Genomic DNA, 14,496 nt, shown 5'->3' on the forward strand with positions numbered 1-14,496 from the left:
GTTCGATTCCCATATACTGCATTAATATTCCTCGCAATTTCCATTGCGTTATTGCCTTTATTGAACTCATAAAGCAGACTACGCCGAATATGCTCCTTTGTCACTTCCATTATAGCTTTGAAAAAATAACTGTTAAAATCGAACTGTACTCTTCAAGATTTTCACTAAGAATAACGGCAAGGTAAAATTACTACCTGCTTTTATAGTAAGTTCATTCAGGTAGTTTATCCCGCCTCACTCCCGAGTTTTAGATCATGCAATTGAAAATACGTATTATTTATGGGATGACCCAATATATATGAGGTAAACTATAAGTATTATTTATGGGATGACCCAATATATATGAGGTAAACTATAAGTAGACCACTCAAGTAATTTAGTGATAATCTTTTCAAATGAATCTCATTGACCGTTATGCTTCCCATGTTGCATTGTATGCAGGACTTCTGACTAATCAAGGCAATATTCGAAGACGAGTGTCATTGGTGTCAACTTGTTTTGCACACTGCATAACCGTCGTAAAATTTGCCTGGTTGTTACATTCTTCTGCTTTCACTCATATTTCTTTATCTACTGATCCGTATCACCGACCCCAAACGTTGAAGTTGAATATTAAGCTCATTAATATCCTACATCTAGGTTTAAGAAACATATAAAATGACACTGCCTTCCTAGTCAAAGTGTTATAAATACATCTATCATATATAGAGCCTGTATCGTCTTCCGTTCGCTGACATTTAAATTTAGTCCTCTAACACATTATAAAAATCCGATGCAGATATCATGCTTAAAAGAAACTTTTGTATCAAAATTGCTGCAGAATCATATTTATTTTGCACTCGAAAAAATCTAAGTAAACGTCGGGACAGAATATCTAAATATTTTCTACAAACTGGAGCCAAGTATAATACGATTCAAATGCACATATTCTGGGGTTTGTTTATGTGAGCTATAAAATACGGCATCACTTCCTTTAAGTAATATAGAGGTACATGATTTGTGTTTACTATTTCTCCAATGATCCCTGCACTATGTTACTTTAAACAGGTGGAAATGAAGGCTCAACAATCCTGCACGCTATTTTCCTCTTCGCCATTTCCAGGCTGAAAAAATAACGAACGAAAAGAAAGGGATTTGGAACAAAGCCAATATTACATAGCTCTGGATATTATAGGGTAACATATTCGATTAGGAAATGATTCAATCTGTAAATTATTCATCCATTCTGCACTAATATTGTCAAAAGAAATGGTTATTGCATGAACGCTATATGTCCTTTTGATGTCGGTTTGCTGGTTAGTATTGTAAAATCCCCTGCAATGAGAATTGAGAATTATATAATCGATTATTGACCATTAGAATCGAACAGTTATCCATATCACTCTTGCAAATAAATATATATATTACGAACATAAGCATTTGATATTTTGAATAAATAATACGTCATTGAGAAAACAGTTCTTTCTTTTATTTTGTCAACGTTTTCATTTTATATAATTTCCATTGGGTAATGTAATTGACTTTTAAAACCTCTCCGAGATGAACTTCACGGTCGACCACCGCCTTTTAAATTCTGATTCAATCATTAATTGAATGAATACGCTGCTCAACTATATTTTTGTTTTCTCATAGTACGTCTAGACGTTCATGTCCGTGGTTTTTAACTAATACTTCTACGATGGATCCTACACTGACTTCTACGACTTAGTTTTGTTACCTTATCATTATTTTTTTGCTTCGAATCTCAATCTAAAAGTATTTATGATCGCATGATAAAATATTATAGCTATACAGTGCAACGAAAGTTTGTTTTCTTAAGTCTTCATAATATTATATTACGGGAATTTTTTAACTGCAATTGTTTATATGCAATTACAGCATAGATCACATTTCCTCTATTTTATTACAATACCGAACAGATAAGCCATTTGGTGTCGTAATAAAAAAATCATAATTATATGGATTAGAATAGGCCAAGCAAAAGTAATGAATTTCTTTTCCACAACTTTTCTCCGCATATAGAAATTGCTTTTGTATAGAAGCATTACTCTGTGGCATACGATAGCTGACTGATTTTGTATTTAAAACTTTCAATATCGTCAATTATGCTGTTAAAATGTCTCTCCAATGCATTTGTCAAAAGAGTTTTAGTGCCAGATTTTATCCATCCCTGACATGATCAATAAATATTATGCAAAAAGAAGTAAACACAGAATATATATGTATATATATATATATATATATATATATATATATACATTTATACATAGAGATATGAAATAAATACGCACATATACACAACTATAAATCTGCGCTAATATATAATCCTCATTAAATATCTACATTCCTTTTATGCGTACGTGTGCGTGCGTGTGCGTATTGTTTGCATTATATATTTACACATACGTATATACATACTTATATTTACACAGACATATATATATACATGTATGTATGCATATATAAGTACATATATACACACACACATATATATATATGTATATATATATATGTATATATATACATATATATATATATACATGCACATATATATGTATATATATACATATATATATATATATATATATATATATATATATATATATATATATATATATATACATGCACATATATATGTATTAATGCATGCATATATGAATAAGTTATTTTAATATATATCACATTGATATGCATTATTGAATAGGAAAACCGAATGGACAAAACATCGACATAAAATGGAATATATAAAGATTATCGGTCCCCGGTAAATCACTTTACCAACACAACAAAAATTATTTATTTAAAATAATAATAATATATATATATATATATATATATATATATATATTATATATTCTGTGAAGAACGTAGCAAAGTACAGTATATATATTTACATACACAACGTTCAATAAGCATATAGAATGTACGAATTTTAACAAAGCACATTTTACTGATTATATTATATATGTATGTGTGTGTGTACATACACACACACGCACGCACACACACACATGTTTATAGATAGATAGATTGCTACAGTATGAATTTGTCGAAAACTTAGCAATATGTCAAGATACTTTAAAGAAAACAAAATAAAAAATATTATTAGTGGGTCAAAGCTTTATGAAATATATTCAGTAGGTGCATTCCAGTGTAGATTAGATGAATCTAAATAAATAAGACTATGATAAAATGTCAGATATATTTTGAAAAGCCGCAGTAAATAAGAAAGGGCAAAGTCGGAAAATTCAATTGACTTCTCAAACTTTAAAAATCAATTCTAACGCTGGTCGTGCATAAACGCCGAGAATAACACTTCATTGTACGAAAACACTGGCGTAAAATTAAGATTATTATTTTGTTGTGTTTTTTACACTCACGTTGCTTTTTTGATTTACATACTTTATGCTTAATAACTCTCTAAATAGGAAACGTTTGAGTAAAAAATATATATCAACTGAGCCGTGTGCAAAATGAACATATATTTATATGCCTAAGTGCTTATGCACGGACTGTCTAACAATGCACTGGGCTAAGGCGTTTCTGTTGTCCCTAACGGATATATATCGTAAAGTCACACACACACACACACACGTATATATATGTGTGTGTGTGTGTGTGTAGTTTAGGACAATCAGTAAGTTGTTATTATAGAACTCGGAGTTTCAAGTGCCGGAGCTAAGATCTACGATGCATCCTCTCTGGTGCATTTTTACCTACACTTTGTTACGAAAAATAATAATAATAATAATAATAATAGCTCCAGACTAAATAACAACAAAGAGGTACACTAAGAAGCTCTCTCCGCAAAACACCCTTAATACAGGAGAGTATTGTCGTTCGTATGAAGCATTGTGTATTGTAAATTACAACAGGTATATAGTCCATTTTTTTGTATTATAGTGCATTGCTGTACCATTCTAAACTTATTCTTTACACTTAATACAATATCCTCGGTGCAATGGAAGGAAGGAAAACTTCGCGATACAGCTGTGGGAAAGTTCTGTTAAGGCAAAGGAACTAAAACATCGGAAAGATTTTTTTTAGTGTAGTTTCTTTCTTAAATGCGTGATATCTCATCGTGACAAGACGCCGAAAGCAGCAGGAGGAACCCTGGAAAAACACACAAAACACACCAACTACGCAGTAAGTACGTAAATTGAATATTTACCTGTACATAACTGTCCATACATCCATATGCACATGCTAATATTTATAAGCTACATAAATAATGCCTACATGACACAGAAAATAAAAGAAAAACACACCCAAGCAGAGACAAAGCGACTTCCCAAATTAGTTACTCAGTTTAAAACATCCCTAAAACATTGGAGACAATATGCCCGGTAACAATATGATTCTCTGAGCCTTTGAGCTTTCAGTATTATTCGTTGTAAAGCCCATATTATGCACGAAAACAAAAGAAAATATATATTGGCGATTTTCGATCTATCAGTCTACGATAGAACAAATATATCCATTCGAAGAAGAAAGAAGCGGTGTCTTGTCAAAAAGTCAACCCCGAACAAACAGATCCGTCTCTTATTGTCACCACTAATGCTTTAATGACATGCCAAATCTCATGCCGGATCGGACATCGCCCGGGACAAGGACCGTGTTACACAGTGAGGGACCAGACTTGGGTCGAAAAGTCTGCTGCTGGAACAAACTCTCTAAAAAGACGAACTATCACGTAACCAGATCCAGGATAAGCTTAACCGTAGACCTGTAGTGACATTCCTAAAGCACGATCTAAAGCAAAACGCATAAAATGAACTAGAGAGTATTATAGAGATGTGTTGAAAGCTTTCTATACAGCCGAACTAAATCTAAACAATAAGCTCATTGTACAAGCATGGAGAAACCTGATAAGCAACGAAGTACGCAGTTATATAGACGCCAATACATTAAGTAATGTACGGAAAGACATCATTAAGAATAAAAGCTTAACTGACGCTGAAATTAGTGAAATTATGACCAAATGAAAACAACAACAGCGCAGATAAAATAGGTAACAAATGCACGGAACCCAGTGTACGAGCAGTACATCCCAACGAAGAAGCTGAAGAATAGCGAAGAACAGATATGCGGAAAAATAAAAGAAAGTAGATCTACCTGAAAACACTCGAAATAGATATGATACAGAATTTGTGGTGAATAATAAAGAGAAGATAATAAAAGCAAAAGACGATATTATGAGAGAATTCAGCAAGACTGAATCTACTGACATGATCAATAGAGAACCGCTACGAAATTTATCAAACATCATAAAAAACAACATAATCATGATATATAATGTTACTCTTAGGCAGATCTTAAGAAATGAAGAAAATGATTTAACAACCTTATATAACCTCATCTATTCCACTGCTAAAGTTGTAACTGCTCAATTAGGTATCAGTACGAAACAAAAGGACTAACCATGTCAATAGACCTCCTGAGTAGAAAATAGCAATACAAAAAGAGATTGAATCTCTGCGGGCGGATGAATCAGTTCTCGATGAACTTGCTAGAGGAGTTAAAACGATGCGAGCTAGAGAAATCAAACAAAAATATAAAACTATAGAACCAAAGAGTTTATAAACCTCCCTGCAACCACGGAACTATTTAAACCACGAATACACCTGAAAGCCCAACGGCTTAGAAAGTATGATAAAAGAATTATATTTTGTTGACAAAACAAGATATTCAAGATGAATGCAAAGAAGTTTTATAGGGAAATTGGCAAAAATAAGATAGAAGTAAAGGAGCCACCTAAGACTAAGGAAATGGAAAAGTTGTAGACGAAGATATGGTGCAACAAAAAAGAATATGATGCTGAAGCTCACTTGACAGAGCGTGAGAAAGTGAGACTGGAGGAAGAGGCAATAGGAGTAGAAATTCTCAAAAATGGAAAAATTCAGGCCTGGACCGGATCCCTAATTTCTGGCTGAATTGTTTGACGGAAGTACACCAACATTTTGCGAATTTAAAAATCGTCACGATAAGATAGGAGAGTATTTACTTTGGAAAATATGTAAACACTACAAAATCAGCACTCCTGGTTACTAGTATGAACATCATCCTGAGCCAGTCATTGAAGGTAAAAATGTTACCATTCTCTGGAATTTTCCAGTAAACACCGATAGAACGATCCAAGTTAATCGACCAGACATAGTCGTTAAAGAGGGGGAAGAAAATACTTGCAGACTAAGAGATGTAAGTGTTCCAACTAATAAAAATATATCTGTAAAGGAATTTGACAAATTAAATAAATATAAGGACCTAGAAATTAAAATACAAAAATGTGGCATCTTAAAGCGAGAATTGTACCTGTTATTTTAGGTGCCCTATGTATGATAAGAAAGGAGTTCAGAAACTTCTACATAATCTCCCAGAAGAACAACGTCTCACAGAAATCCAAAACATTTTGCTTACAAGTACTGCCCACATCCTTAGAAGAACCCTATCAATTTAAACGTCCGTGTTGTATTACAAGAAAATATTTCGCTGCTACCCCTTCCAATTCCCCTCCCCAAGCTTTCAGTCATAATGTAACATCTCTTCTCCTTCATTGGCCATTGGATGCTGGGTGTGCATCGGCAAGTGATTGTAACAAAGATGCAGATTAAAAGATAATAATAATAATAATAATAATAATAATAATAATAATAATAATAATAATTGAAAACACTTTCAATACAGTAACCATAAGAGCATCACAGCAAACCACAGCACATACCCAAGGCGCACAGAGCTGCGCTCGGTAGTGAAGTGAAAGCACGTTATAAAAATAAAACTACTGAACAATAATAATGACAATAATAATACGAACTAAATAGCACAATTAGAGAAGATCAGGATCAGGCAGCCAGTAATTTGAGGTACATTGATCGACGTAAGCTCAAAGTTGAAACCGAAGAGATAGATTCGATCGTTTTTATTCCAGACAAGAAATATAATTGAATCTAACGGGATTATTTCGGCTGCAGCTATGGTTGCTGCAGACAGAGTTGGATACAAAAGAAAAGAAGAAACAGAAGGTAAAGAGCCATACTGGCGAAGATGAATTTGTTAGAAACAAAGTAGAAAGACATTTAGGACAATACACTGTAAGGCTTGACAGAGAAATAGTAAGCCTAAGTAAAATCCAACAATGTTTCAAAATCTCTGGACAAAAAGCTGGAAGGGAAGGAATGATTCCCGCTGCAAAAGATCAATGTCTGACTACGACCAACTATAAAAGCTAAATATTGAAAACCGACCCAAACACCAAATTCAGAATGTGCAGCTAGCACAATGAGATTTATTACATCATCTTTGGTTGTCTGCTTCTTGCCAAATGTGAATATATACACAGACATGACCGAGTAAGTAGTTATATCCACATAGACATTGCATTGGCTTCTGACCAAAATATTGTTCAAAAAGAAGTGGAGAAATTTCTGAAGTACAAAGGTCTCGAAATTGAAGTAATCAAGATGTGCGGCATGAAGGTAAAAACGATACCAGTAATAATTGGAGCATTGAGCATGATAAAAATAAAACATGAACGCAAACGTAGAAGCCATGCCTGAATTCTTGACACTGCACACTCTCCCCAAAATAGTCATTAGGAAGGGCCTATCTCCTACGCAAAACACAATCAATTCCATAACACAACCTAAACAAAACAATCTACAAACATGACATACTCTATATAGCAAATCCTCAATACAACAAACTACTGCCAGCGCGCCAGATACCCGACACGTTGCAAACACAATATAAATATTAATACAATAAAATCCCGCACCAAACGCTATAATAAAGGAAAGTGACGCAATAGAATGCCATAAAACGTTTGCATACTCCCAACAACACGGAGGTGTATCAGGTGATGCAGTAAAAATTTGCCTCAAACTACCAAATGTTAAATAATAATAATAATAATAATAATAATGATGATGATTATGATAATAATAATAATAATAATAATAATAATAATAATAATTTGTTTCTTTATTGCCCACAGGGGACTAAACATAGAGGGGACGAAGAAGGACAGACAAGGGGATTAAGTTGTTACATCGACCCCCAGGGATTAACTCGTACTTATTTAATCGACCCCGAAATGATGGAAGTCGACCTCGGCAGAATTTGAACTCAGAACGTAACGGCAGACGAAATACTAATAATAATCCTTTACAGCTCTAGGCATAAGGCTTGAAATTTCGGGGGAGGGGGCCAGTCGATTAGATTCAACTTAGTACACAACTAGTACTTAATCTATCGACCCCGAAAGGATGAAAGGCAAAGTCAACCTCAGCGGAATCTGAACTCAGAACTTAAACACAAACGAAATACTGCTAAGCATTTCGTCCAGTGCTCTATCGATTCTACCAGCTCACCGCCTTCTGTTAATAATAATAATAATAATAATAATAATAATAGTAATAATAGTAATAATAATAATAGTAATAATAATAATAATCGTAAATGATGGGGAGGTTGATAATAATCAATTCTCATATGCTTTTTTTTCATTCTAGTGTCCAGGGAAACTGCGAAACATACTTTGGAATAGAAGTACTTCATATATTTAGGAGTGGTATACGCAATTATTAATATCGACAGATAACTGACAGTATAGAATTGCACATATTTGTAAAGTATACTTGAATAATTGTCAGTTTGTAACAACATTTACACTTTATTAATAATCATTTATAACTCTGCGTGTTTCACAGGTCACTTTTTATCTATATCTCTCCTGGAAAGATCAGTATATTAATAATAATAATAATATACTAAGTCAGTTCAGTCGGCCACGCCACCTTAATTTGTACAACATGTCGTATTAATATCCATCTCTCTCTCTTCGGTTTGTAGATATAGAATATACGTCTCAATTATATTCATGAGTGAGTAGCATCAACTCTCAAATGTCTAAAAGGTTTTACGGTAGAAGACACTAACTAAGAGAAAAAGGAGGACCCGGAGGGAAATTAATAGATATTAATGCTAGATAAATGGCTTCAGCGAATCAAAATAACAAATCGTCACTGACGCAACAATGTTAAAGGAAAACAAACAAAATCTTTCACCGTGCATAATTTCTCCCTGCGTTAACTGTCACCATGATATTCATGGCATTGAAAATTATGACATCAAGATTTCGGGATCAGTCTTGCAGTAATAATCATGAATTTCAGTAACTATTTACTCTTTTAAGATTTTGAAATAACAACGTAAACATCAGTTGCATTTCGAAACAATTGTTATTTTATTTATAATACATCCATTACTGTCTATAGAGAGATGGAAATTTTAATTTAGAATGATGTGTAGTAATACATTTCAATATGAAAATCTATAGGTTATCAGTGAGTAGCATTTACTGAAGTTAAAGACGTACAGATTAGGATTCTTCTTGGAAATTGTCAGCTGGCGAGTGATTAAATGACTGAGCAATATTATAGTGACACAGTATTAAACTAGTACAAATATTACTTGAATACACATCCAATTACACAGTAAATTCATTCAACCTACGACAGCCAAATTCATGTATATTTGAAGAATTTCTACTGAAATCGGTTGTAACAACTTATGATGCACTTCATTGCAGATATGACATTTTGATGTTATCCATCGAGTGACTCAGGTGAACTTTGTCATAAGTTTGAATATAAGATAGAACTGAAATTACTGAGGTTATAATTGCGAATTAGACAAAAGCGCAATTTAAGCTTCTCAAATAATAAATAATGGATGTACTTTCTAAGTCACACATTTAAATGCTTATATATACACGTCATTTTTTTAGAAACAACTTCAATTATTAGAACTGCTGATACCCAAACTTTATGTCGTATTCTCATTTCAGTTCGACATCAATCGCAGTGAGGGATCTGCTTGCATTTTTATTCTTTCTGAGCAAAGCTAATTCCCTGAGTTTAAAATGCATCTTACATGGTATATTGTACGCCTCTTTTAATATTGCTCAAATTGAGGTTTCTAGCAACCTTATATTATTATTTCTTAGATCATTCTTATTGTAATTAAGAAAGTTACATAAACGTCTTGCTCACGTCGCATATAGAACTGCAAACAAATTGGGGAGAAGCTTTGCCCAATACTACTGTTGAAGATAAAATATATTGTCTGCTGTGGCATTTTAATTCGTGAAAATTTTGACAACTGCAAACTACTTTTGCTTCTCATTCGTAATTGGCAGACATCACCATATGTTTCATATTTTAGCACCTCCCGAATCAAAGGTTATTTCGATAAATCAATAATTCGCCTTGTAAATATTTATTATTTATTATTTCACTTGATGTATTTATATATTGTATATCACCAACTGCCCCTCACATCGTGTTTATATAACTTATCCGTCCAATCACATGACTTTGAAATTTCATCTCACGGATTTACCAATCTCTGTGCTTTCTCCATCTCTTCAAGTCCCTGAGGATGGCGAGGATTATTAGTATTACTAAAACTTATTACATGGTATTTTAGTCAGCCAAGATGTCGTTTTGAGCTTTATTGACAAGAATTTTCCTCAAATTTCAAGCATTCTTTTCTTTTACAATTCTTTCAGTATAAAGGATTGCGCTCGTCCACTAACCAAAAATGCGTGCCTCAATTGCAATATCCTTCAACCTCTTAGATTGCACTTTGGTTTTTGTGCCAAATGTACCACTTACTACGCGATTAATTGTCATCTTATCTGCCACCGTTTCTTTATCTCTCGGCTAAGTCCTGATATTTCAGAATAAGTGACGAAATACTTCTGAAAGACTTGCTAGACTTGGGCATTTGTCAAGTGGACGAGAAATTAATACAGGAAATTCCGTAAATTTTCATTGTTACATATAGATCGCAGATTTGCTGAACAACTTTTCATTTTTTTTAATTTTATTTTATTCGGAACTATTTTAAACACGCAATTGACATATTTTAGATTCATCCAGGGTTTACTAAACTCTTTACGTAAATGTAAAATAAATCAAGCAGAGCATCGCAGTAAAGAAACGTGTAGAATATATCTGGAAGCTTAATTGATTACTTTCACCTTTAGTTGTAGAAGAAATGTCTGTGTACTACTTCATCATCCAGTTTATGATAAATCCGTACCATTCCTGAATTTTAGTCAAAGGAGGAGACACAGTACTGATGATATTTAGAACGTCATGCATACATCTAGAATAAGGCTTACATCTAAACCATCATCAGCTATTACGAGTCAGTGTCTGAATGGAAGCAGCTGGATTATAAATACTCAAAAGCAATTCTAGATGTTTATATTCAACCGGGACTTGTGTCATTTCACTTCATCCAGATATTAAAAAGTTGGCGTTCTCGATCGCAAAACATTTACTATCAGTAAAGTAATGCAGCCGATTGACATGTTATACATTGTAATTTTACTACCTATGTTAGAAAACAGTTTCTATTGCGATTATAGCCTTTCATAGCTGAGTATATCATAAATCACTCTACGTATCCCTTACGAGTGTGAATAAAGAAGTGATATAGACCTGAAGAAAAGAAAAGCGACCTTCGTAGCTTTACAACATTCATTCCACATATGAGTGTTTTTGTCTGTGTGTGCGTATGATACATGTTAAATAATATCAGTTGAAACTCAGGTACTATGATTTTATAATTGTTTAACTGAAATGCCATACAGTTTCACGCTAAGATGTTATTTATATCAAAAGGGGGAAATGTTGTCAAAGAAAATATAATAGTTATTATTTGCTGTGTATGCATTAAAGTGTTGACCAGGCATTAGTAATTTGATCTGAATAATTTCCTCAAAAAACTGAATTCTAATTTACTTTTACATAGAACTTATTTTTGCTTTTAATCTGACACAAACTGCTCGAAATTTCCTTGGTAATTTGGCACAAAGTTTCCGGCAAAACAGAACAAATTGTTACAGGAGACTGCGTTATAAAATATTCTTGGTAATCTGATAAAAGCCTCACTAATGGAAAGATGTTCAATTTGAATAGCTAAAAAAATAGAAAATAAACAACTGAAGGGTTCGATAATATGTTAAAATTTCTTTTCAAATGTCTTTGCGGCTTTTTTCATCGTTAGCATTACATTTAACGACAGTGTAATAACATGAAAACTTCAATTAAATGAGTCATGCAACTTTCTCGATAGAAACTATGTTTCTTTCATGTTTTTTGTTCATTTCTGGCTTTTATTGAGTCTTCTTGTTATTTTATTGATGCCATCATTTCCAGTTAACACAAGTAAATTCAGTGCTTACTTACAAATTCCAACTTCTTTCGGTTAGAATTGCTTTTCTGTGAGCACACTATGTAATTAAGTAGCGGTTACCATACAACAACGGCTTAGAACGATTTGTAACAATTCAAATGTTGTATACAGCATAAATGAGAACACTGTCTGAAACATAATACAATTTAACAAATGAAGTTTTACTACAACATTTTATATGTAAATACTTCCACTCGTTGTTAGATAGAAATTTACTAGCACCGCAGATAACCATGACATTTTGAGGAACCTATTTTAAATCATGATTTCTTGCTTCTAGCCAATTCGCTTCGCTAACAAAACTAATAGTCTCAATAATACAAAGAGAATCTTATTTCTTGCCTGATTGTTGACGATTTCGGCCTAAATTATCGGGTGCCACTATTCACAATTTATAAAATTTATCGAGATGATGACCACCGTCATGATTGTGACGATAACATTGATCGTTAGATGTTAATTATTAAGATGAAGATGCTGTAGTCGGACATCATCCTAACTGTTGTTGTCACGACTAGTGCTAATAAAACAATATCTTCAATAATTTAAACATTAACGGATGGCATAATAATCATTGTAACTTGTTTCTTTTCAACTGATTATTCTCAAACCTCCTCGTCTCATTATTATCATCGTTATCGTTTCTGCTAGACTAACTTGATCCTCACCGCCACCACCATCATCATCATTATTATTGATTTACTTCTCATAGCGCTCGGTCGTGTTTGCTCTGGTAGATTCTGTGAGAGCGGACTGCAACCTGATGTCACAGGTCTCACGGCGTCTCTTTACGCACATTATAACCTTTGATATTTAGTTGTTAAATATTGAGAGAGACATTCATCAGCCAAGTACCAATCGCAAAATCCGAGCTGTCCCCAGCAGAGCCGTTTTGGGGGCACAACAGATTAGACTGTATGAAAAGAAAAAATCTTAACATCGGGCTACAACAAGTAACCTTAGATGCCAAGAACCCTCCTACGTATCATAGATGTCTCTAATAACACTGTTTCCTGGAGCTGTACTAAACTGGGTTTTATGGCTATATCCTTTATCCATCTGTTCAAATCTTTAGGGAAAACCCCTAATGCACTTATAACTACTGGGATAAATTTGACCCGCACTTTCCATACTTTCTTTAAATCAATGCCTAGGTCGTAGTATTTTCCTATTTCATTGAAACCTCTGATATTGATTTTCTCATCATTTGGGACTGTAAAGTGAATTATCTGACATTTTCTATTCTCTTTACTACTACTAAATCAGGTCTTCTAATATCTGTTGCACTGTCAGTGTGAATATTAAAGTCCTACAACATCTTATATTTCATACATTCTAGTATTTTACTAGGTTCATGTCCATACCATTTATCAGTATCGTCAAAGACTAGCTTATTCATGACTGCCACTGGGTTACTCTCACTAGATTGTCATGTCTTTTATTGTATTCTTTATGCGCCAGCATGCTACATTCACTTACTACATGAGTAACACATTACTCTTTTGATTTGTATAAGCTACATAGGTAATTTACTTGGTCTTTGTCTTGGTTTTATCCAATTAGTCCTCAGTGCTTGATCATGTGCTACTTCTAACAACATTCTGCCGACCTTTCCGGCCATTCTTCTTCTTCTTCTTCTTCTTCTTCTTCTTCTTCTTCTTCTTCTTCTTCTTCTTATTATTATTATTATTATTATTATTATTATTATTTGTGAAGAAAAAGTTTTGAATGCCACAACAGTGCACGACAATACAAACAAAGGGCTATATACCTGTGATAATTTAGTCATATATAGTCTGATAATATTTCGGAATAAAATTCCTTCATATATTCTTATATGGATTCGCTGCTATAATCGGTTTTCCAACGGATTTCCTTTGTTTTTTTATTTCGGAAGCGTCTCAGCAGTGGTCTCACGAAGCTCATTCCCGAATTCCTCAAGAGAAGTGCGTGAGGTCGGTCACGTCTCAATCGCTTTTGTACTGGAAAAAACGGAACGCTGCTTGTAAGTACCAGCACACACGAGATTGAGACATGGCCGACCTCACGCACTTCGCATGAGAAATTCCCGAAGGAGCTTCGTGTTTGTATTATAGTGCATTGTTGTACCATTCAAAACTTTTATTCTTTACAAATAATACACAATGCGTCAAGCGAACTACAATACTATCTTATTATTATTATTATTATTATTATTATTATTATTATTATTATTATATGAGACCTCAC

This window comes from Octopus bimaculoides, chromosome 5 (assembly GCF_001194135.2).
Source record: "Octopus bimaculoides isolate UCB-OBI-ISO-001 chromosome 5, ASM119413v2, whole genome shotgun sequence".
NCBI lineage: Eukaryota > Metazoa > Mollusca > Cephalopoda > Octopoda > Octopodidae > Octopus > Octopus bimaculoides.